We start from the raw sequence: 24092 nt of genomic DNA on the forward strand, positions 1-24092 counted from the left end.
ACACACACACACACACACATTGGGGAAGCGGCCAGGCCAGCCGATACATATAATCACAGAATCGCATCATTGTATCGGATCATGTTAATTCGCCATGGCGAGCCGAGCAGAAGGGACAGGAAGTGACAGGCAGGGAAGTGACAGCGCAGTGACAGGCCAGGTAATGGAACATGTGCTGCTGACACACGCACGCACGCACGCGTGTGTGTGTGTGTCTGTGTGTGTGTGTGTGTGTGTGTGTGAGAGAGACACGACAGAATCAAACAAAACTCCCCACCACCGTGCTGGCATACTTTCTCTGTCATGTCTCATTTCCAAGACGCTGTAATTGTGTAATTGTACAAGATAGATGCTGAGTGTGCGTGTTCTGTATCTCTCTGTGTGTGCCCGGCGCGCACATAATGCTACCATGTCTATATATCGTTTTTTTGCACATTCACTAGATGAAACAAAGCTGTTGCTGTTGTCATTGTTACTGTCTGTATAGATGCTGCTGCATTGTCCAAACAAAAAGACGTTGTACTCCTATATGTACCTGTTCTCAAGATGTGTAGAGGGTATATGCGCATGCTTAATCTATTTTGGAATGAGTTCGATATAAAAAAAAGGCTCTTAAATCATTACATTTTTCTGAAAAACCCATGTTTCTATATGTCAGCGGTGCTCAACCTTTTTCATGTCAAGGACCCCCAGAATTATCTCTATTGGGCCACGGACCCCCATCTCAAAATATGTAGTTCCAGGGACCCGCCATGCAGAAGCAAATATTTTAGTTACAAATGTTCTCTCTGAAATATATATTCAATGATTTGCGCCACATTTTAATGATTTTTCAAAAATAGCAGACCTACACGCTCGTAGCGTGCCACTCGGTGGCGTGCTATGAGCTTGTAGATCTGCTATTTTTCAATAGCTAAATTATAACACAATGTTTAAAACACCAAAAGGGGTTCCTTCCCAAAATGGGTTAAAGTGAATGGCACATCGAGTGGCAAAGCAACAGGCAAAGTGAGTTTAACATTGTTTAACGTTGTTTAATACAATCAGACAGGACTTTTCTGTTTGGATGTACGGGTTGTCACGGCCAGAAAAGTAGTTTTAGTTTAGGCGTTCCTGCATAACTTCCGTGTTTGATGATGATATCACGTGCATATACCCTCTATACAACCTTGAACCTTGAGTTTCAAAGTATTATATACCGTATGAGAGACCTGGTTCATCACGGGTGCACATGGTTCCATTTCCGTGGCCCTGATGTACTGTATATACAGTATATATACGTAACTGGGCTTCCTATTGGCATAAAGAAAGATTGAGAAGCACTGATCTAGAGAATGTTTCAGCCATCTGCATATTATTACTTTTCAGGATTCAAAGAAAAAAAAAATGGCAAAAGTAGCAGATCTACAAGCACAAAAAGCATCGCTTCGCGCCTCGTTTCAAGCTTGTGGATCTGCTACTTTTGATGCGTTTTTTTGCGTGATCAACTAGGGCATTAGTTTACGATAAAATGTAATGTTTAAAAGTTTGGGCCAGACTGCGACAACATGTATGTATGGTATGTCATACAAATGTACATGTATGTACAGTATGGTTTTGGGTTGCTTGATGTGGTCGTCGCGCGGTGCATTTGGACCCTCTATGCCCACTATCACCTGACGGACACATGTGATCGCTTATCAAAGTCTGAGCAGACTCTCTCACTGTCTCTCTCTCTCTCTCTCTCTCTCTCTCTCTCTCTCTCTCTCTCTCTCTCTCTCTCTCACACTGTCTCTCTCTCTCTCTCTCTCTCTCTCTCTCTCGTTCACTATTTTGACCACTTTAAGAGAGGGTGTTTTAGGTGTGTGTTGCGTGTAATTGTGCACATGTATGTGTACTCTAAGTATATGTAAGTACTATATATAATATATATATATATTTATTCTAGTATGTATGTGCATAATATGCATGTGTTTATATCTGGGTTGTCATGGAAACACTGGTCGGACAGACACTTTGACGTTTCTCTGGGAATCACGGGATACAGCTGTCACCTGACTACTGTCACCTGACTACTCTGGCACCATGGAGATAACCTTCAGGGTGACAGCCGAGACAAAGACGCACGCACGCACACACGCACGCAGGTGTACACACTGACACATACACACATTCACACAAATACACACACATAGACATAGCACGCACGCACGCACACACACACACACACACACACACACGCACACACACACGCACACAGAGATCCTGATATACAGGGACACGCATGGATGCACAAACACATACACACACACACACACACACACAGACAGGACTCTATACACCTGCTGAGCTAAACACAGTGGACTGATCCTAATTAGTACTAATCAATATGTTGATTGATATGGTCTAAAAGCAGCAGCGTCAAAGAGGTCCACTCCGATGCTCCGTTGAAGCCTGGCCTGAGCCACAGCTCAGCCATGGCATGGCATGGGCGGATTAAAGTGAAAGTAGGCCCTGTGCACAACATGGAAACCCCCGCCCCAAGGGCTCTGCATGGGGAAAAACTGATTTGTATATGCATTGTTTTTGGCCGTTGATTTAGTCGCGTTTGGCCGAACGGGCTGCGTGATCGCAGCCTAATGTCTACTGGATGTGACAAAAATATAGAATTAATAATAATAATAATAATAATAATAATAATACAGATCTATACAAGCTAGGAGTAAAAGACTCATTATTGTGCTGAATGATTGATACATATAGGCCTGGAAATAGGGTTCAATATTCTGGAAAACTTTTGCAGTCTCACTCAGTGGTAGGCGAGTCAGCACAGAAAGGACACATATCTTGTATGGTCCCTCCCTGGCACAGCCGAGGGCATAAAGATGGCTGTCATTATGTTCCACACATCTTTACTTAGAGCTAAGCTTGACATGTCAAGTTCACTGTGGAACGGAGGCAAGCTGACTAGATGGTACACATACTGTACACCTGGACTATTATTCCCGTAGCCTGGGACGGAGCAGCTGCTTCAACAAGACTCCTGGCTCAATGCGGGTGTCGCGCGTCTCAGGCGTCTGTGCGTGTATGTGCGTCTCAGGCGTCTGTGCGTGTATGTGTGTCTCAGGCGTCTGTGCGTGTATGTGTCTCAGGCGTCTGTGCGTGTGTGTGTGTCTCAGCTCATAGTCAAAATATCATACTTTAGTGACAGGAGAGACGGTGGGTGTGAACACAGAGTTGGAGATCAGTCCGGGTCAGTGCTGAATGTAGCTACAGTACAGACAGTACTGGGCTCAGGATGGGGGTATAGACTGAGATCAGTCTGGGCCAGTGCTGAATGTAGCTACAGTACAGACAGTACTGGGCTCAGGATGGGGGTATAGACTGAGATCAGTCTGGGTCAGTGCTGAATGTAGCTACAGTACAGACAGTACTGGGCTCAGGATGGGGGTATAGACTGAGATCAGTCTGGGTCAGTGCTGAATGTAGCTACAGTACAGACAGTACTGGGCTCAGGATGGGGGTATAGACTGAGATCAGTCTGGGTCAGTGCTGAATGTAGCTACAGTACAGACAGTACTGGGCTCAGGATGGGGGTATAGCCTGAATCAGTCTGGGTCAGTGCTGAATGTAGCTACAGTACAGACAGTACTGGGCTCAGGATGGGGGTATAGACTGAGATCAGTCTGGGTCAGTGCTGAATGTAGCTACAGTACAGACAGTACTGGGCTCAGGATGGGGGTATAGACTGAGATCAGTCTGGGTCAGTGCTGAATGTAGCTACAGACAGTACTGGGCTCAGGATGGGGGTATAGATGGGTCAGTGCTGCATGTAGCTACAGACAGTACTGGGCTCAGGATGGGGGTATAGATGGGTCAGTGCTGCATGTAGCTACAGACAGCACTGGGCTCAGGATGGGGGTATATAGATGGGTCAGTGCTACATGTAGCTACAGTACAGTACAGTATACAGACAGCACTGGGCTCAGGATGGGGGTATATAGACAGCAGCAGACAGATGGGGGTTGCTGTCATCAAAGCCCTTCTGGTAAACCAGCGCATGACGGCGAATTATTTACCGTTAAAACAAAAGGAATTAAAACTGAACTGCTTTGAGGAGGAAGTAGTTCACGACGGACTATAGCAACACGTACGTCATGTTGAAGGGGAAATGCCCATTTAAGCTTAACTAACACATCGTTGTACGTTTTGGAAAGCTTCCGAGAAATGGAACAGCATTGAAATATAGGGCAATAGAATAATGTACAGTACATAGTTGATGTAGTTATAATAAGTCTAGGGTTCATTCCCTGTCTGTAGTGCCCTGTTGGATTCATCTGCCATGCATCCTATGCAAGGCAGATGCATTTATTTGTATATCAATCAATTAAACAAAAGTAGTTTGGTGTGCTTTACAGAGGGCATAAAAAGGCATTGAACGAACAGGGCATTTCATAACAGGTGGTAAACTTAGGTCACGATGTATATTTGTGGTTATCAGATCAGATGGTACAGGAGTAGTACATTGTGAAAGAACACATCCCGACACATACACACTTAAGTCAATCAGTATTGTGTGTGTGTGTGTGTGTGTGCGTGTGTGTGTGGGAGAGTGAAGTGCAGTGAGTGAGTGAGTGAGAGCATGTGCACATAATAAGTCATTAATGAAAGAAGTTAACCCGGCATTTCCTGTCTTAGGGAGAGCTCAGCGGTGTTAGCCAGGGTTTAGCACCTGTCGGGGGGCCCGGGCTCTGCAGCGTTGCCCGGGAGATGAGGATTATTGCTGCTTAATGTGTGCTAAGAGCATTTTCCTGCTGCTGGATGGGCTTTATGCGAACATCCAACAACAACCCAAGAAACTGCTCAAAACTCTGCAAAAAATCCTCTAGTGTGCATTTTAACTATCACAGTGTATAAGATATAAGTGAAGCCTTTACAGGACAACGTCGTTCCATTTGTACACTCTCAGAGTTACAAATGATGAAGGAATTTGACTGTTGTAATGTTGTGAAGTTTGCTGGTAACATAAAGACCAACCATATGTAGTCTCTCTCTCTCTCTGTTTTATCCATGCTAATCAGCGCCGTCGCTACGTATATGCGCATTACGCACTGCGAGTAGGGCAACGCGCCGAGGGGGGCAAGAAAATGTGTCAAAAAGCGCCAAGTTGACCCTCATAATAACAATTTTCTCCGTGGCTCGATCTGCCGCATATAACACACATATGTGTGAGTTTAGGCAACCCAAATCGTCAGCGACGTCCCTGATACTAAATGTTCTTTCTGTGTTGGAAAGTACCAGGATGTAACCATATTCTAAAGTACCAGGATGTAACCATATTCTAAAGTACCAGGATGTAACCATATTCTAAAGTACCAGGATGTAACCATATTCTAAAGTACCAGGATGTAACCATATTCTAAAGTACCAGGATGTAACCATATTCTAAAGTACCAGGATGTAACCATATTCTAAAGTACCAGGATGTAACCATATTCTAAAGTACCAGGATGTAACCATATTCTAAAGTACCAGGATGTAACCATATTCTGGGTTGATCGGAGTCCCCCAGGGCTCTATAGTTAAAGGACCACTTCACCACTTTTCAACATATCTGCAAACATTTCATCAATAATCATCAAGACAATATTCAGATTAAAGAGATATGCCAGGGACCCCCATTGGAAGAGATATGCCAGGGACCCCCCATTTGAAGAGATATGCCAGGGACCCCCATTTGAAGAGATATGCCAGGGACCCCCCCTCCATACTCCATAGACTAATGCATGTCAAACTGGGGGTCCTTGAAATTAAACGGGTTGAGAGTCACTGCTATAGCTGTAAAAACCTTCTCTTATGGGGGTCCCTGGCATATCTTTTCAAATGGGGGTCCCTGGCATATCTTTTCAAATGGGGGTCCCTGGCATATCTTTTCAAATGGGGGGTCCCTGGCATATCTCTGCAAATTGGGGTCCCTGGCATATCTCTTCAAATGGGGGTCCCTGGCATATCTCTTCAAACGGGGGGGTCCCTGGCATATCTCTTCAATATATATATATATATATATATATATTAAAAGAGTATTGCTGCATGGGTTTTTTATTACTTGGTTAATTTGCAAGCTGGGATGTATAGTTGCTCTGGCCTCTGTCCTACTGTCCTACTGCCACCTACTGTCCGTTTATACAGTGGGTGAAAAAAACACACCCCTTAAGACTAAACCACACCCATCAGAGGTGTGGCTTCCATAGGTACCTAGGTACTTTTAAAAACCTTTAGAAACCTCTAGGTGTCAGGCCGGTAGTAAGGAAGGGAACACCACTGTATAATAGGTTAAAGAAAGCCTGTAGTTTCTATTAGCTTGGAATCCCCATCGATGATGTCACTGGTGGACAGGTTTCTGAACTCCCCACAGCCCTCCTATGAGACACAGATTGGTTTCTGAACTCCCCACAGCCCTCCTATGAGACACAGATTGAGTAGAAAGAAATTGCGATATTTTATCATGATCTTTAGTGAGGACCAATTATAGGAAGAGAAGTGGTGAAGTGGTCCTTTAACGATGCTGCTGGGGTTTAAGTGGTTAAAGGGGTTGTACAGGAAGGTTCCGGCTGATAATCCCCATGCAGAAAAAGTAGGTTATGAACACAGACTGGGATAATAATTATATTTGATGACCAAGAGACTTGCTCATCAAAGACTTAGAATATTATGTAATATAGATTTACAATATGGACATATGTACATAGGTTATGCACACAGACTGGGATAACATTTTGATGACCAAGAGACTTGCTCATCAAAGACTTAAGAATATTATGTAATATAGATTTACAATAATATGGACATAATGTTGCCTGCTTAAGAATGTGTCATTGTTCAAATGAACACGCAAATATGAACGGGTCGTTTTTTCAAACACTGAGCTCCAGAGATCTTACTTGAATGGTGTGCATATTAACTTCAAGGAATTGTTTAAACCGTGATTGAACAGTGAACAGTGGTTTAATTGCTTGTTTAATAGCAAAGACAAAATGACCAATGGACCTACAGTAACAACCTAACAACCTAATAGAGAGTATGCACATGCATGATTTTTCCATCAGGACACGCCCCCCTCATCTAGACTGAGTGGAAAAACATTGAGCAGCATGGAGAGTGTTGGAGTTTGGAAGCGCTTGTTGGAAATCACTCAACCGTCCTGCGTACCACCTGTTTCTAAATGTCACACAATGCAGGAGGCAGCAAAATGTTGTGTTATTGAAAACAAGCTAAGCACTTCCAAACTCTGACACTTAGTCAAAAATAATCAAATGCAGGGCATTTCTTTCCATAAGGTTTCTATGGTGGATTTTTATGAAACAAAACCTTTGCAGATACAAAGAGGATAATTCAAGCTTTTTGTACAGCTGCAAATGTTGGTGAGTTTAACATTGTTTTAATACAATCAGACAGGACTTTTCTAGTGTTTTGCCACTCAGTGGGCGTTCCCGCATAACTTCCAGGTACGATGATGCCACGCGCATACCCTCTATTGAGGCCTACTCCTCAGCCAAAGTATATGAAACTTTTATTGTAACTGTAGTATACTGTAGTAGCAAGCCGCCAGCACTGCAGTAGAAACAGTGAAGCTGGCGTCACCTAGTGGGCAAATCTGGGAGTGGATGACTTTCCCATTTAAAAGGCCACTGCGCGCGTCGTGGTTTCTACCGTTTGAAACCCTATAATAGTGCGTCTGCTCGGTGCTCAAGTCTCTACCGTTTGAAACCCTATAATAGTGCGTCTGCTCGGTGCTCAAGTCTCTACCGTTTGAAACCCTATAATAGTGCGTCTGCTCGGTGCTCAAGTCTCTACCGTTTGAAACCCTATAATAGTGCGTCTGCTCGGTGCTCAAGTCTCTACCGTTCGAAACCCTCTAGTGCGTCTGCTCGGTGCTCAAGTCTTCTGAAAAACGAGCACCACATTTTGATGCTCAAATCAAGGAAGAAGAGGCTTTACTTGCGGGTGCTTCAGGCACTCGTTAAGCACCTTCATTGAAATGAATAGGTGGGGGGCGGAGTCGTCCACTCTAGATATATTATAACTAATAAATAGTAGTAGCATAAGTTGTTGTAAAGGCCCAGTATTACACTGTAAAATCATTTTACTATAAAAGTGTTAGTTTTTCTATTTATAGATGATATATGACTCATGGGAATAGACTACGTACGTGACAACCAGGAATAGTATCATTATAGATGTTTGCGTTGGCTATTGAAACATATAGCAGTTACACAAGCTCACATTTGCAATTTTGGAGACAGTAAGGCGTCCCTGCTGGACTGGCCAGTGTCTTGGTGTCTGTGGGGGAGACAGTAAGGAGTCCCTGCTGGACTGGTCAGTGTCTTGGTGTCTGTGGGGGAGACAGTAAGACGTCCCTGCTGGACTGGCCAGTGTCTTGGTGTCTGTGGGGGAGACAGTAAGACGTCCCTGCTTCTCTCTGGACTGGTCAGTGTCTTGGTGTCTGTGGGGGAGACAGTAAGACGTCCCTGCTTCTCTCTGGACTGGTCAGTGTCTTGGTGTCTGTGAGGAAGACAGTAAGACGTCCCTGCTTCCCTGCTGGACTGGCCAGTGTCTTGGTGTCTGTGGTGAAGACAGTAAGGCGTCCCTGCTTCCCTGCTGGACTGGTCAGTGTCTTGGTGTCTGTGGGGAAGACAGTAAGACTTCCCTGCTTCCCTGCTGGACTGGCCAGTGTCTTGGTGTCTGTGGGGAAGACAGTAAGGCCTCCCTGCTGGACTGGCCAGTGTCTTGGTGTCTGTGGTGGAGACAGTAAGGCGTCCCTGCTTCCCTCTGGACTGACCAGTGTCTTGGTGTCTGTGAGGAAGACAGTAAGACGTCCCTGCTGGACTGGCCAGTGTCTTGGTGTCTGTGGGGGAGACAGTAAGGCGTCCCTGCTGGACTGGCCAGTGTCTTGGTGTCTGTGGTGAAGACAGTATAAGACTAATCACTCTCATTGTGGCCTATTTCCATGGTAACTGTGCAACGAGCGGCAATTTAGCCCCGCTAGCTAAAGACACAGAGCGAGTCATTATCTTAGCGCCAGGCGAAGGGCCTCCTATTTAGGGATTCACACCATGAATGGACAATTAGAGAACAGTTTACTGGCCTATAAGTGGAGAGAGAGACAGAGACAGAGAGAGAGAGAGATATGACAGTATGAAGTCTGTCTGTCTGTCATCTGCCTCTCTGCTTAGTGATGTCCAGTGGTGTAAACTATAAAGTAACTAAGTACATTTACTCGAGTATTTAAAAAAAATCAGTAGGCCTATCCTTTTACTTCTACTCCACTTTTCAGATCTGCAAGCTCACAACATGTTTTAAAATAGGGCTTAAGTCATTATATCTATACATATTGAGAGAAGAATAGAATAACTATCCCTTACAAATAGGTAATTCACAAACTGTTACGGTATTTCACAAGTTGTAATGTCTGTTAATACCTGTTTAATGGTTTAAAACTATTCCTTATGAATAGTTAAAGCACAAAGTCTTGGTAAACCACTGATTAATGACCTATAGTATACTGTATTTGATAATAGTTGATTAACAACCTTCAGTGAAAGCATAAACCATGCCATTCTAACATCATGAGTAGGCTACTGCAGGAAAAGGCAACACCAGAGACGTCTCCTCCAGTTCTGTCGTTCTTAAATGTTTTCGTTTAAAGGACCCCCAGATTGGTATGCATGATTCAATGACCACAGATGGACCCCCATAACTCTGACAGTGTTCAAATCATGCAACACATTTACTGTGTACACTCTCAGAGTTACAGGACGGTTAGGGTCCATTTGATTCTTTATCTATCAATCACCGCTGCTTTGACATATTTGAGAGATCGACAGGCATGTGGCTGTGGCTCCCCAAACTCAACCTATCGGCTTTGAGGATTGGCCAAGCTTAGCTTGACATTTCTTCCGCTCTACTTATATAAGTGGTCTTGTGTGGGAGATGTTTTAGATCCTTTACACAACAACCTGAACAAGGGCCAGACGGACCCAGAAAACCAGTGATTATTAAAGTTGATGAGCAAGAGCCCAATGCGGGATCTTTCTTACTGAATGAATTGAATGAACGTGAGTGAGATACTGTTCAAAGCACCTGCAACTCTGAGTTAATCGGATGTGCGAGTATTTCCTTTGAAAACATAAAAGACTCATAGATAGAAAACATAGACTCTGATCCAAGATGTGTGAGATGTTGCGCTGGACGGTGCACCTGAAAGGAGAGCCCAAGAGAGACGACCATGCTGCCGTGGCGGTGGGCCACAAAGTCTACTCCTTTGGAGGCTACGGTCAGAACATGGTTCAGATCAAGGTGCACATATTCAACACGGTGTCTCTGCGCTGGCTGGCCCCAGTGACCATCGGAAAGGGAGAGCGTCCCGCCGAGGTCCCCTCCAGGCGCTACTACCACACGGCCGTGCTCATAGGCGACGCCGTCTACATCTGGGGTGGCTTGAGTCCTACGGAAAGTACCGACAATGTTCTTTACGCGTTCGACGTCAACGTCCATAAATGGTCCATACCCAAGGTCTCCGGGGCGATTCCGGACGCCAAGTGGGGCCACTCGGCCTGCGCCCTGGGGAAGGTCGTCTATGTCTACGGGGGATACACCCAGATGATCGGATGCAGTAACGACATCTGCAAGTTGGACACCGCCACTATGGTCTGGTCTTTAGTTGTCATCAAAGGCCCTCCGGCGCCTGCCTCAGCGCGTCACTCTGCCACCATCATCGGGACGAAGATGTTTGTGTTTGGAGGCGGGGGCCAGTACAACAAGATCTACGTCAGAGTGTTTGACCTGGTGACCAACCGCTGGCTCGCCACTCCCCCGACGGAGGTCCTTCCAGAAGGACGCCGGCGTCACTCAGCCTTTTCCTACAACGGAGAACTGTACATATTCGGTGGCCACAACCTCATCCTGGACTACACCTTCAACGACCTGTGGAAGTTCAACCCGGAGACCTTCTCCTGGAAAAGGATCGACCCCAAAGGGAAACCCTCGTGTGGGAGTTATGGGATGTGCTGTTGCATGGTGGGAGGCCGTGTGATCTTCTTTGGTGGTTTCACGCCCCACGACCTGTACATCTTGGACTTAAGTCCCAGCCTGAACACGTTATGCAAGCTAGTGGTCACCGAGCACAAACTGGACCAGTCGTTACTCCCGCAGGACATCAAGTGGGAACTGGAAACCATGACGAGCGACGGCAAATGTAAAAATAATACTCGCACTCGCATGAGTGTGCTCACTGCCAGCCAGCCCACATAAACAACAACGCTGAGCTCACTAAAAAGATGACAAGTTCCAGGAAATGGAACAGCAGAAAGTGAAAGAGAGACATTATTGCCGCCCTTAAAACGGCTCCCTTCATTCAGATGGGGAGAGAAAGCAAAGCACTGGAATGTGCAGAGTGAATGAAGAAACAAAGAAATGCGTTTAAGCTAAAGGAACAGAACATTGTAAAGGAGAAGAACCGAGAGTGGAGAGGAAGGTGAATGCAATGGTGGAGACCTTTGTGTGTGTTTTTTTTTTTTTACATAAAGTTTTTTTTTTAAGCATAATTGGGGCAATATTAACGTGAGCAATATATTTAAAGTGCCAGTTACTTCCAAACACAATAATCACAATTATAATCAGAGGCTCCTTTTTGCCATCACAGTTCCACCAGTTAACACGTTTGCCGTGTTAATTTGCTCGGATGGGTGGACCGGGTGGCTCAGGTGGCTCAGATGGGTGGACCGCGTCCATTTCAGAGCATTCCGGAGCATGATTGTCGTCTATTTTAATTGGCTGCGCCGTGTGTCTGTCTGTCCGTCTGTGAACAGCTAATCTCCGGCACCGTTAATTGGGCCCGATCGACGTAACACAGCACACACACACCCCTCGATGTTCGGAGCAGAACCTCAGAACCCAAATCTGTCACATTGGCCTGTTATAGCGCCACCAGGATGCTGATTATTATTATTATTACACGCCTTTTAATATTACTCGTACAGATTTTGTCCATACATCACGCACATCGGTAGTATCTCCATAGTCATGTGGTCAAGACGGATCTCTCCGATTGCCCAATGTCCTGTAATTGCGCAGGTCGGATTTAGCTTTTGTTTGTTTGATATTACCCCTACAGTCCAAACACCACATTATGCGTCATGACTGACTCATATATTGCTGGCCCACAATAGAGAGTATACGCGTGACATCATCATCAAAACCGGAATTTATGCAGGAATGCCTACCGAGTGGCAAAAAACTACTTTCTGGCCTTGACAGCCCATACATCCAAACAGAGAAGTCCTGTCTGATTGCATTAAACAACGTTAAACTATGTTATACTCACTCGCTTTGCCACTCGATGTGCCATTCACTTTAAGCATGCGCGTACCCTCTATACCCTAGTACCTACCCACCCGGCGGAGACCTGTGCTCTGAGGATAGCCTACCTGACCTGGCGGAGATTTGCTCCAAGGAGTACTTTTTCTAGTTCAATTCAATTGTGTTGGTGTATCTAGTATGAAATGAAATGACTTACAAGATGTATTTATATCGGCCACATGATGTCTTACATTGTCATTTAGTGCCCTAAAAAAACATTAAAGTCCATAGACTTCACTTGGCTGGCAAATGATTTACCGGTATGTCAACAGTGCTCTAAACAGGCGCTCTTGTCATTGTACATCATCCAATAATAATAATATACTTCCTGAATTAATTAATTTGCCAACTTATGTGTTATCCTTTAACCATGATACAATGTTAAAAGAAAATATTTAATGTATTTAATGTTAATATCATACCAGTAAGACGCGCAAACGCGGGAAGCGAACGCAGCTGAGACCCTGCAGATCATGTCTGTCTGTCTGTCTGTCTGTGTGTCTGTCCCGCTGTTACTGTATATGTGGACCTGGCCCCTTTTGTGCCCATATATGGAGCTGAGTGATTTCTGATGCAACACACTCCATATTTGGATAGCGGGACAGACAGACAGACAGACACACAGACAGACATGATCTGCTAGGTCTCATAGTAAGTGCTCACTGCGTTCGCAATTATTAACATTGTTGTAGCCACAAAAAGCTGATTTGTTCAGACACACAACGTACTGTATTATGATATATCAATGGCAGCAGCCCATAGACTTGGCTGGCATGACGTAGTGCTGTACAGTATATAGGAGGGCCTAGAACGCCCCTCAATATTTATCTTCTAAGGCATGAAATACTCTGTGCCTAATATATGTTCAGGCTTTTTGCCAGTGTGTCGAATACATAACGTATATATGAATAGACGCGTTTCAAGGGGCCAGAGACGGATACAGTACGTGGACAGACAGACATAATTATACTGTATTATGCTTGGCTAAAAAGGCTCTCAACAATAATATGCATTCCATTGATATATAAATGCAATACCAGATATATCTTCACTAGGTTTGTGACAAAGTGGATGGATGTACTATAAGTTGGTTTGAAAAGGTTTATATATAGTCTCCAACCTTAATCAATTTAGTATGAATGAAGTATTTCAGATTATAACAATAGTTTTTCTGTGTCGGTGTCTCCTCACCTCTCCTCCAACTTCTCTGCACGCAAACACGCACGCACGCAGGCAGGCAGGCAGGCAGGCACGCGCACACACACAGTACACTGCACACACACACACACAAGCATGTCCCATTGTCACATTGCCTGTTCAGATGGGTCTTTTCTTTTATAGGATTTCTCTCTTCCCTGTGCAACGTGCACATGTGTTTGTATGAAAAGCCTCTGTACCCACTCCTCTCTCTCTCTCTCTCTCTCTCTCTCTCTCTCTCTCTCTCTCTCTCTCTCTCTCAGGCCTTTTGTGTGTCTCCTTCTAAAGAAGTTGTCAAGCTGTACTGTCTCTGGGCCCGTGCACTGTCTCTGGGCCCGTGCACTGTCTCTGGGCCCGTGCACTGTCTCTGGGTCCGTGCACGGTGCACGAGAGGAACAAAAAGCATACTTTTTTTGTTTTGTTTTGTTTTGTTTGCCTGCCACGACGTTGGTGCTGAATGAGGGAGTGGGGAAGAGAGACATAGATCGACAACGAGGAGAGAGACAGAGAGAGAGAGAGAGAGAGAGGGAGAGCAACATGTAATTTACTGTCGTTCGCTCTCTACTGTATATGGCTTTAGTTATGCTAATTATGCGCTTTGTCAGGCTAAGGAGATAGCTATCAATCACCTGTCAATTGGTCAATTGGACAAGTGATGACAAAAAAGACCCCCCCCGACACACACATACACACACACACACACACACACGCACACGCATACACCATACCCACATCCGCCTCTTCTCCTCCATTACGTCCTAGAGGACTCTGGGGCCCAGGGAAATCCTGGCAGCCGGATCAGAGCTGGAGCCGGATCTGGAGCTCACATATAGGCATGAAGCAGAGTTTCTGGAGTCAGACTGTATAAAGTGTATATAATATAATGTGCAGTGTAACCTCCTGCGTTCATTATTTAACTGCACACACACACACACTGAGTTACAAATTGTTAAATGAACACAAAGGAGTATGTTATGTGGCTTGGTTTTATTTAAACCATTCTGGGCGGGAACCCCTTTTGGTGTTTTAATTAAGCATTATCTCATACTTTAGCTATTGAAAAATAGCATATCTACAAGATCAGAGCGCGGCACCGATCTTGTAGATCTGCTATTTTTCGTGAAATTCGTGAAAATCTTTGAATATATATATTCTTTCAGAGTGAACGTTTTTAACTCAAATCTTTGTGTCTGGGTGGGGAGGGGAGGTGTGTGTGTGTGTGGGGGGGGGGGGGGCAGCCAAATAGAGATAATTCTGGGGGTCCTTGACATGAAGAAGGTTGAGCACCACTGACATAGAAACATAGGTTTTATCAGAAAACTGTTAGGATAAGAACTTTTGCAGCATTTGCAGAATCGTCCTGAGGTCTAAATAGTTGAATAGAAGTCTATACTGTACCTCGCTGTAATCATACGCGCCACCACCAGCCGCGGAGGGCAAACCCTTCCGTATGCTAGCTGTCGCTGCCGTTAGCGCCATGATAAACCAACAGGCCGCCAGCCGAGGGCAGAAACCCTTCCGTATGCTAGCTGTCGCTGTGACGTTAGCGCCGCGATAAACCAACAGGCCCATTAGTGCCAGTTGGTTTAGCTTGTTAGCCCTATAGCCTCGGGGCTGATGACATTCATTAAATATCATTAGTGCACAATTAGCACGTCTGGCCCTGACAGTGTCGTTCCACAATGTTACATGACACTTTTAACCCATTCTGGGCAGGAACCCATTTTGGTGTTATAGCATTATGTCATGCTTTAGCTATTGAAAAATAGCAGATCTACAAGCTCGTAGCGCGCCACCGAGTGGCGCGCTACGAGCTTGTAGGTCTGCTATTTTAGAAAAATCGAAGAGCGACTGACGTAGAAGACATTTTTTAGAATCTGATCTCAGGTCAGAATGGAAGACTGTCAGGATGTATAGAAGACATTTTTAGAATCTGATCTCGGGTCAGAATGGAAAACTGTCAGGATGTATAGAAGACATTTTTAGAATCTGATCTCGGGTCAGAATGGGTTAATCATGTTTCCTTCTCCACGTGACGTGATTTATGAGTTTTTACATGACGGCCTGCGCGTTCATTACATGAACCACCTGCTATCATGTGAAAGCTGCGTGCGTGCACGGCGTATAAACGAGTTATACAAATATGACTCAGCTGTCAGTATTTACACTACGTGAAGGCCCCGCTGGGACTGAACACTGAACACTCCAGAGCATGATAATGTAAAGATAAATATATTACTATTTCTATTATATTTAAAAATGCCGTGTTCATTCATAGCACAGACCATGTGCAGATGATGGCCATGCATGCCACACTTTAAGTGTTATAATGTTATAATTTAGCTTTTGAAAAATAGCAGATCTACAAGCTCATAGCGCGACACCGAGTGCCGCGTTCCGAGCTTGTAGGTCTGCTATTTTTGAAAAATCGTGAAAATGCGGCACAAATCTTTGAATATATATTCTTTCAGAGCAAACGTTTTTAACTAAAACCTTTGCTTCTGGGGTCTCTGGAACAACATGTTTTCAGATGGGGGTCGGTGGCCAATTACAGATAATTCTGGGGGTCCTTGACATGAAATTTTGAGAACCACTGATATAGAAACATGAGGTATTTCAGAAAATATAATCAACTTTAATAAAAAATAGCAGATCTATTAGTAGATATAGCTGTTTTCGTGGAGCCACCCAGCTCTCTTCAGCTAGTGGAGATGCGGTGTGTGATTACTCATGTGTTCAGTTCAGGAGGAAAAAAAACTATTTCTGAATGCTGCCTTTTGATGTCAATCAATCAAGTCACCTTAATTCACGTGGCAGATGCCAAAAACAGTTTTCTGGCATGTCATGTGATCTACCTGCACAGCCTTTGTGACCTACCTTTTGGGCACCCCTGCCCAGTGTGACTGTATTGGACCCTAGATCTTTTCTGTACTGTGCATGTACAGTATTATGTCGTCCCTGTCGGATGGAAACCCCATACAGTACAGTATGTCCAAAACGGTTCAGGATTACATTTCTAAAACAGCGAAAGTATAGCAGACCTGCAGTAAAGCTGAAGACGTGGTGCGAAGCGGCAGGTTGCGATGCTTCTGTGTGATGCTGTGCGCTTATTGTGTGATTATTAAGTATATGGCGTTCATTTATGAACAAACACGAAAAGTCTGAATATGGAAATGTGTTGTCATTCCCGACAGCAACGATAGTGTATAGTCCATGTAGCGATTGTATTGTCTAAACTCAAACTGATTATTTTCATGCAGTATAATACTCATAAATACTACTGACTCCAAGACAGAGCTGGATTCATTCATTCCCCAATTCTCTCTCTCTCTCTCTCTCTCTCTCTCTCGCACACACACACACACACACACACACACACACACACACACACACACACACACGCACACGCACACGCACACGCACACACACACACACAGAGTGCACACATAGTCTCTGGTGTGACACTCTTTCTCCATCACATCCCATCCACCAATCCAGAGAAAGAGAAGAAGCGGGAGGTATTGATTTTGCTGTCTCCAGTCTGCAGCGTGATGTTTGTGTGTGTGTTTCCGTGTGTGTGTGTGTGTTCGCGCGTGTGTGTGTGTGTGTGTGTGTGTGTGTGTGTGTGTGTGTGTGTTCGTGTGTGCGTGCGTGTTTCCGTGTGTGTGTGTTTGTGCGTGCGTGTGTGTTTCCGTTTGTGCGTGTGTATATGTATGTATGTGTATAAAAGGGATTAAGGCCCTTTGCTCGGCAGAGATACCATCAGCCATCAGCCCTGCTACTCCGCTTCGGGCTTTCCCGGCTGCCGCATTGTCTATTCTGCTCGGCTATGTGAAAAATGTTGAATATCAACAATGGCTTTCAGTGGTGTATTGTTGAGTTTCTGTATGAACTAATCTTGCCTCTGTGAGAGAGACCTAGGGCTTGGACAAAACGTCTGGAGCCACAGCATTCCTAGCTGGCTCTCTCCCCTTGAACACCGAGCACCAAGACTGGGGCTGAGGCAGACGAGGGAAGGCAGGGAGAGAGAGGGAGAGCCGGGGCCCAGGGTATAGACTGGGGCTGAGGCAGGAGAGGGAAGGCAGGGAGAGAGAGGGAGAGCCGGGGCCCAGGGTATAGACTGGGGCTGAGGCAGGGAGAGAGAGGGAGAGCCGGGGCCCAGGGTATAGACTGGGGCTGAGGCAGGGAGAGAGAGGGAGAGCCGGGGCCCAGGGTATAGACTGGGGCTGAGGCAGGAGAGGGAAGGCAGGGAGAGAGAGGGAGAGCCGGGGCCCAGGGTATAGCAACACCACGCAGCCAGGGCTGCAAGGGTGAGGGATAGGACCCAGGAAGAGATGGAGAGAGACATGCAGGAACATGGATATCGGGAAGGGATGAGAGTCAGTTGGTGGTGGTAGTGGTGGTGGGACCTGGCGAGTTCGCAAGGGCAAGAGAAGCTGACAGGAAAGCTGGGGTAGCTGGTAGTCAATGCTGTAGACTGTTGGGTAGCTGGTAGTCAATGCTGTAGACTGTTGGGTAGCTGGTACTCAATGCTGTAGACTGTTGGGTAGATGGTAGTCAATGCTGTAGACTGTTGGGTAGATGGTAGTCAATGCTGTAGACTGTTGGGTAGCTGGTAGTCAATGCTGTAGACTGTTGGGTAGCTGGTGGTCAATGATGTAGACTGTTGGGTAGATGGTAGTCAATGCTGTAGACTGTTGGGTAGATGGTAGTCAATGCTGTAGACTGTTGGGTAGCTGCTAGTCAATGCTGTAGACTGTTGGGTAGCTGGTGGTCAATGATGTAGACTGTTGGGTAGATGGTAGTCAATGCTGTAGACTGTTGGGTAGATGGTAGTCAATGCTGTAGACTGTTGGGTAGATGGTGGTCAATGCTGTAGACTGTTGGGTAGATGGTAGTCAATGCTGTAGACTGTTGGTTAGCTGGTAGTCAATGCTGTAGACTGTTGGGTAGCTGGTGGTCAATGCTGTAGACTGTTGGGTAGCTGGTGGTCAATGCTGTAGACTGTTGGGTAGATGGTAGTCAATGCTGTAGACTGTTGGGTAGATGGTAGTCAATGCTGTAGACTGTTGGTTAGCTGGTAGTCAATGCTGTAGACTGTTGGGTAGATGGTAGTCAATGCTGTAGACTGTTGGGTAGATGGTAGTCAATGCTGTAGACTGTTGGGTAGCTGGTAGTCAATGCTGTAGACTGTTGGGTAGATGGTAGTCAATGCTGTAGACTGTTGGGTAGATGGTAGTCAATGCTGTAGACTGTTGGGTAGATGGTAGTCAATGCTGTAGACTGTTGGGTAGATGGTAGTCAATGCTGTAGGCTGTTGGGTAGCTGGTGGTCAATGCTGTAGACTGTTGGGTACGAGAGAGAGACAGACAGACAGACAGACAGACAGACAGAGAGAGACACAGAGAGAGAGAGAGAAGGCCCTGGTAGAGAAAGAGAAAGCATTGAATGGGGCAGTTAGGGTAGAAGGCATGCAAGGAGGAAGGACAATAAGAGAGAATAATAGAAGTGAGAAATGTGGACTGATGAGAGAGAGAGAGAGAGAGAGAGAGAGAGAGCTGAGGAGGCAGGAGTCAGTAGCTGTGAGGCTATGGAGAAGACTGAATGAGACCAAAAGGATAGGCTAGGTCCAGCACTGCTGCATGGGGCGGACAGACAGACAGACAGACAGACAGACAGACAGACAGGCTGTTTAGGGACATGCAGTCAGGTGGGAGGTGCCAGGTTGTGACATCATGGCTGGATGGATGTAATGTTGCTTCTTGGATCAAATTAAGTCCAACCAACCAGGCCACGGGACTCTATAGGCCTTCATACATGACCTGGATGAACCCCACATCAAGGTAAGCTCTCTCTCTCTCTCTCTCTGTCTCTCTGTCTCTCTCTCTCTCTCTCTCTCTCTCTGTCTCTGTCTCTGTCTCTGTCTCTGTCTCTGTCTCTCTCTCTCTCTCTCTCTGTCTCTGTCTCTGTCTCTCTCTCTCTCTCTCTCTCTCTCTCTATCTATCTCTCTATCTCTCTCTCTCGCTGGCTCGATGACTTATAGTTCAAAGTTCACAGGATTTGATTGTGTGATCAATTGTCTGGTTAGCTGGAAGGCTGACTGACTGACTGACTCAGTGATTGGCTGACTGACTGACTGACTGACTGACTGACTGACTGACAGACATGCTGGACAGCGGGCTGTCCCAGTGGCTGGTTGACTGACTCAGTGATTGGCTGACTGACTGCGTGACATGATGGTTTTGCTGCTCCAAAATGCTATGAATAATCTGTCCCACCCATGAGGTGGGTGTGTCAGTCTCGCTGTCAGAGGGGACATGCAGGCTGTGAGAGAGGAGAGAGAGAGGGGAGAGAGAGCTAGGGGAAGAGTGAAGTAGGGAGGGGGTTATCTATATATACCTGCATGGGTTTTCAACCTTTTTGAGGGCCTCTAGCCCCTCCTATGCCCAGCCTTCCGGGTTTGTGTGAACACAAACCCCATAACGATGATTTGATTGGCTGAGCAAAGTATACATTATTGAAGACAAAAGTGTGGACGCAAATTGTGATTGGCCGGAATGAGATGATGTATGATGTTAAGAGCGCCCCTCACTTCACACGGGTGTGATTTGTCATATCAAGGTCCATTATTAGGTCCAAGTACTAGTTTGGCCCAGGACTATATTCCATACGTATGCACCGTCCCAGAATATGATGTCAGGGTACTGTATAACTGGTATAACTAGCTCTCAATGATGACGTAATAAAGATGTGGATTAAAGGACCCAATGCCAGAGTGTAATTGGTTTTCGATGGTGACGTAATGACGATATGTTTTAGTGTCGGGAGGATTAAAGGTAATGCTCCTGTGTATACATGTATGTAATCTGGCAACACTGCCGTATCAGGAGCAAATAGTCATTACGTCATTAGCTGGGACGGTGCATACGAATCAAAAGTGGCGCAAAGTAACCGCAGTATACCGCAACTATTTATTTTATAGATAGAAACTTGTACCATACTTAATAATACTACTTTTTTACATGCATTAAGTAGGTAGGTAGCAAATAGCTAAACCTAATAATTCAACATTTCAAACGTTCCTTCACAGAGAAGCTGAGATTTGACAGTTTGTAGCGGTCGACAGTACTTGCATGCGCGCTCTGCTTGCGCACTAGTAGGCCATTTATGGCCTACTAGTGCGCAACAAGCAAGTAGGCACTCGACAGAGTGCAGTTCTAGTTTATTCTGCATCTGAGCCACGGACCACCATTTGATGAGATTGAGCCTCTCAGACCCAAAGCGTAGAATATTTTGTTGTCGTTGGATAAGATTTTGCACAATTCCATCCATGCTGTATTGATGTTGCTACGATTAGGATAACAGGCAAACGTTGATCAAAATAACAATTATTGGTGTATATATACCAGTACACAGTGAAAGCCTCAGTGCTCATGTATTATTCTTGAGAGTGTATATTAATATATATAATATATAACCAAATGGACCCTCTCAAAGTTACACATTATAACTAATCTATGTAACCTCTTCTGTCTTTGATATCTGCATCAGTTTGTCTGCTGGCAGATATACAACAATATAGCTGTTATATATAATGTATACAACGTTAATATTATCATGAATCTGTTAAAATTATACCTGCATACATTCATGTCCTGTTTTCCCTTTAGATTAGACACGATATAGTCAAATTTAAAGACTAATATACGTTAGAGACAGACCTTCACATAAATGGTACGTTAAACTTTTGCTAATACTTTGGATTAACAGAGGCAGATAACATGTCTTAATATTACAGCGTCATTATTTTTATCCTGAAATTACCTTTTGGTATCCTATCCATATTTAAAACAAACGTAATTTGGATGTCGGAGTGTATAAGCTGATATGGGGATACTTCGAATAACTATTCATTACAAGTGTTATTTCTGATTCAGTCTCCAAAGATGCGGTGTCAGTGTGTGTGTGTGTGTGTGTGTGTGTGTGTGTGTGTGTGTGTGTGTGTGTGTGTGGGTGACTGACTGTGTGTGTGAGTGGGTGCGTGGCAATACGTGCGCGTGTGCGCCTGTGGATTTAGGGTTTGAGGTCAGTGCCACGGAAACCAGGAAATAAAGAGACAGCTGCCTTAAACACACATGCACGCACACACACACACACACACACACACACACACACACACACACACACACACACACACACACACGTGTACATCCGTGTGGTCTAATCGGTAGCCTCTGGCGATTTGTCCTCTCAGCTTGAAGCCTTGTCATTCCTCCCTGCTCTCCTCACAATTACAGCCCTGAACTGAACTAGAAAATCTGCTCCAATCTAGCAATTAGTCCCAAGGCCAACGCTGTGTGACTGTGTGTGACTGTGTGTGTGTGACTGTGTGTGACTGTGTGTGTGAGTGTGTGTGTGTGTGTGTGTGTGTGTGTGTGTGTGTGTGTGTGTGTGTGTGTGACCGTGTGTGGCCATGTGCGTGTTTGCTTGCGTGTGCGCGCGTCATTTTTTCTTCTTCCAAAAATGTTTTGGTATTGCGTTCTTTATACGCCTTGCAAGGAACCAGAATGAAGGCCATACTGCAAAACATTTTGTCTGTTCCTCTCCAACGTCGTCAGTAAATAAATGAAGCACTCTAAACAAGTTATATGTGTGTGTGCGTGTGTGTGTGTGTGTGTGTGTGCGTGCGTGCGTAGATGTAGGTAGGTTGCTCCTTGTGTCCGGGGGGAACGGCAGGCCTGACTGGGCAGCGACAGAGACGCTTAGTGCCGCCTGGCTTCCCTCTAAAGACTCGGGCTCCTTTTCCCCCGCAGCTCTCTCTCTCTCTCTCTCTCTCTCTCTCTCTCTCTCTCTCTCCTCGCCACCACTCTGCTGGCCGCCGCCTTCTCTTTCATTTCCCTTTTGTCCTCTCCCTCCTTCACCCTCCACTTCTGCACTCGCTTGCTCTCTCTTTCTCCTCCTCCTCGGCCCGTTCCTCCATCTCTCTCTCTCTCTGGGTTTTGCTCCACCACCACCCCCTTCTCTCTTCTCTCTCTCTCTCCCCGCCTGGGCCATTACAGACACTCAGGAGAGGGCCGAGGGGTTTGTGGGGTGGGGGGGGGGGCAGGGGGCCGGGGGTTTGGGCGTATAAGGGACAAAAGCTGTGGGGATTCGTCGGTCCAGCTATAGAGTGGCCAGGTTTGAAAAGGAACCGCACGGTCTTAATGCAAGCGGCGAACGGACGCACAGAAACGGAACGGACCGACGGGGCGGACTGGGTCCTTTATCCTCGGCCTTTAGCCGATGCCCGTTCCGCTCCAGGAAGCACATCATTTATCTCCGTCCCTCCACGCCTAGCGTTTTATCAAACACATTAAGACGTGATGGCTGCAGGCCAGGCACTTAGAGGCCCCTTATGAGGGGGAAAAAACTTTTTTTTAAGTCGTATGAAGGAGGATGAGTGAACACTTAGATGACCTGGTAGATTATGCACACATCTCGGTTTTATCATATTTACTGTTGTGTACCCCTATAGTACCCCGGCCTGACACAATATTTTTATTTTCCAGTTAGTCTTTTATTTCACCAGCACAGAATATTCTTCTGATTCATTTCTGTTTTTTTCCTATAATAGCGCTTTCACATGTTCTTCTTTTTTGTCCTTTTTTTGTCCATTTGTACGTTTCAACCACTTACCTATTTTTTTCAGGGATTTAATGTCCTCACACACTAATAATAACGTGACGAATATGATCGAATATTTCACATCAAACTTTTCACACAGATTGAACAGCTTTTATTCACACAATCGTTTTGAAACGGATATGTTTGTCACGTAATATTTGTGTTCTGTGTGGATGTGATCATCATGTCACAAACTCACCATCCACTCAGAGTCATAACATATTAGAATTAACCAAACTAAATGTATCGCACAAACTACGCTGTCCTTACGCGTCTAAGAACCTTTAAACTCGCTCAGGCCAGGTCAACAAACCAAACCATGCATGTGAGCTACTAGCTGGATTTTTTATTTTATCATTATTTTTTAAGTAGATGCACATTTACAGTAGTAGGCCTACCTGTATTTAAGCCACATTCTGGACATCAAGGCAAGGGTCAAATGATAAAACATCCAATGATCCCTGGGTCGGCGGTTTGAATCCCGGCTCCCCCTCCTGTCCACATGTGGAAGTGTCCTTGGGCAAGACACTGAACCCTACATTGCCTCCAATGAGTCGGTCGGTGTGAGCTCGCCACCGTCGGTGTGCGAATGTGGGAAGTGAGGACGCTGGCGTCGACTGTTCCCCGCTTCACCTCCCAATGTATGAATGAATGAACCGTTGTAAAGCTCTTTCAGCACTTGGAAAAGCGATATAAAAATGCAATTCATAAAAATGCAATTCATTATCCACACAACTGGTTTTAAAACTCCCAAACGATTGTATTAATCGCACGTTTTGACTGTGTCTGTTGGTGGTCTTGTCTGATGAAGACAATTTAGGGTCAATTTACAATTT

The sequence above is a fragment of the Protomyctophum bolini genome, assembly GCF_963924005.1.
Source record: "Protomyctophum bolini genome assembly, chromosome: 8".
Classification (NCBI taxonomy): Eukaryota; Metazoa; Chordata; class Actinopteri; order Myctophiformes; family Myctophidae; genus Protomyctophum; species Protomyctophum bolini.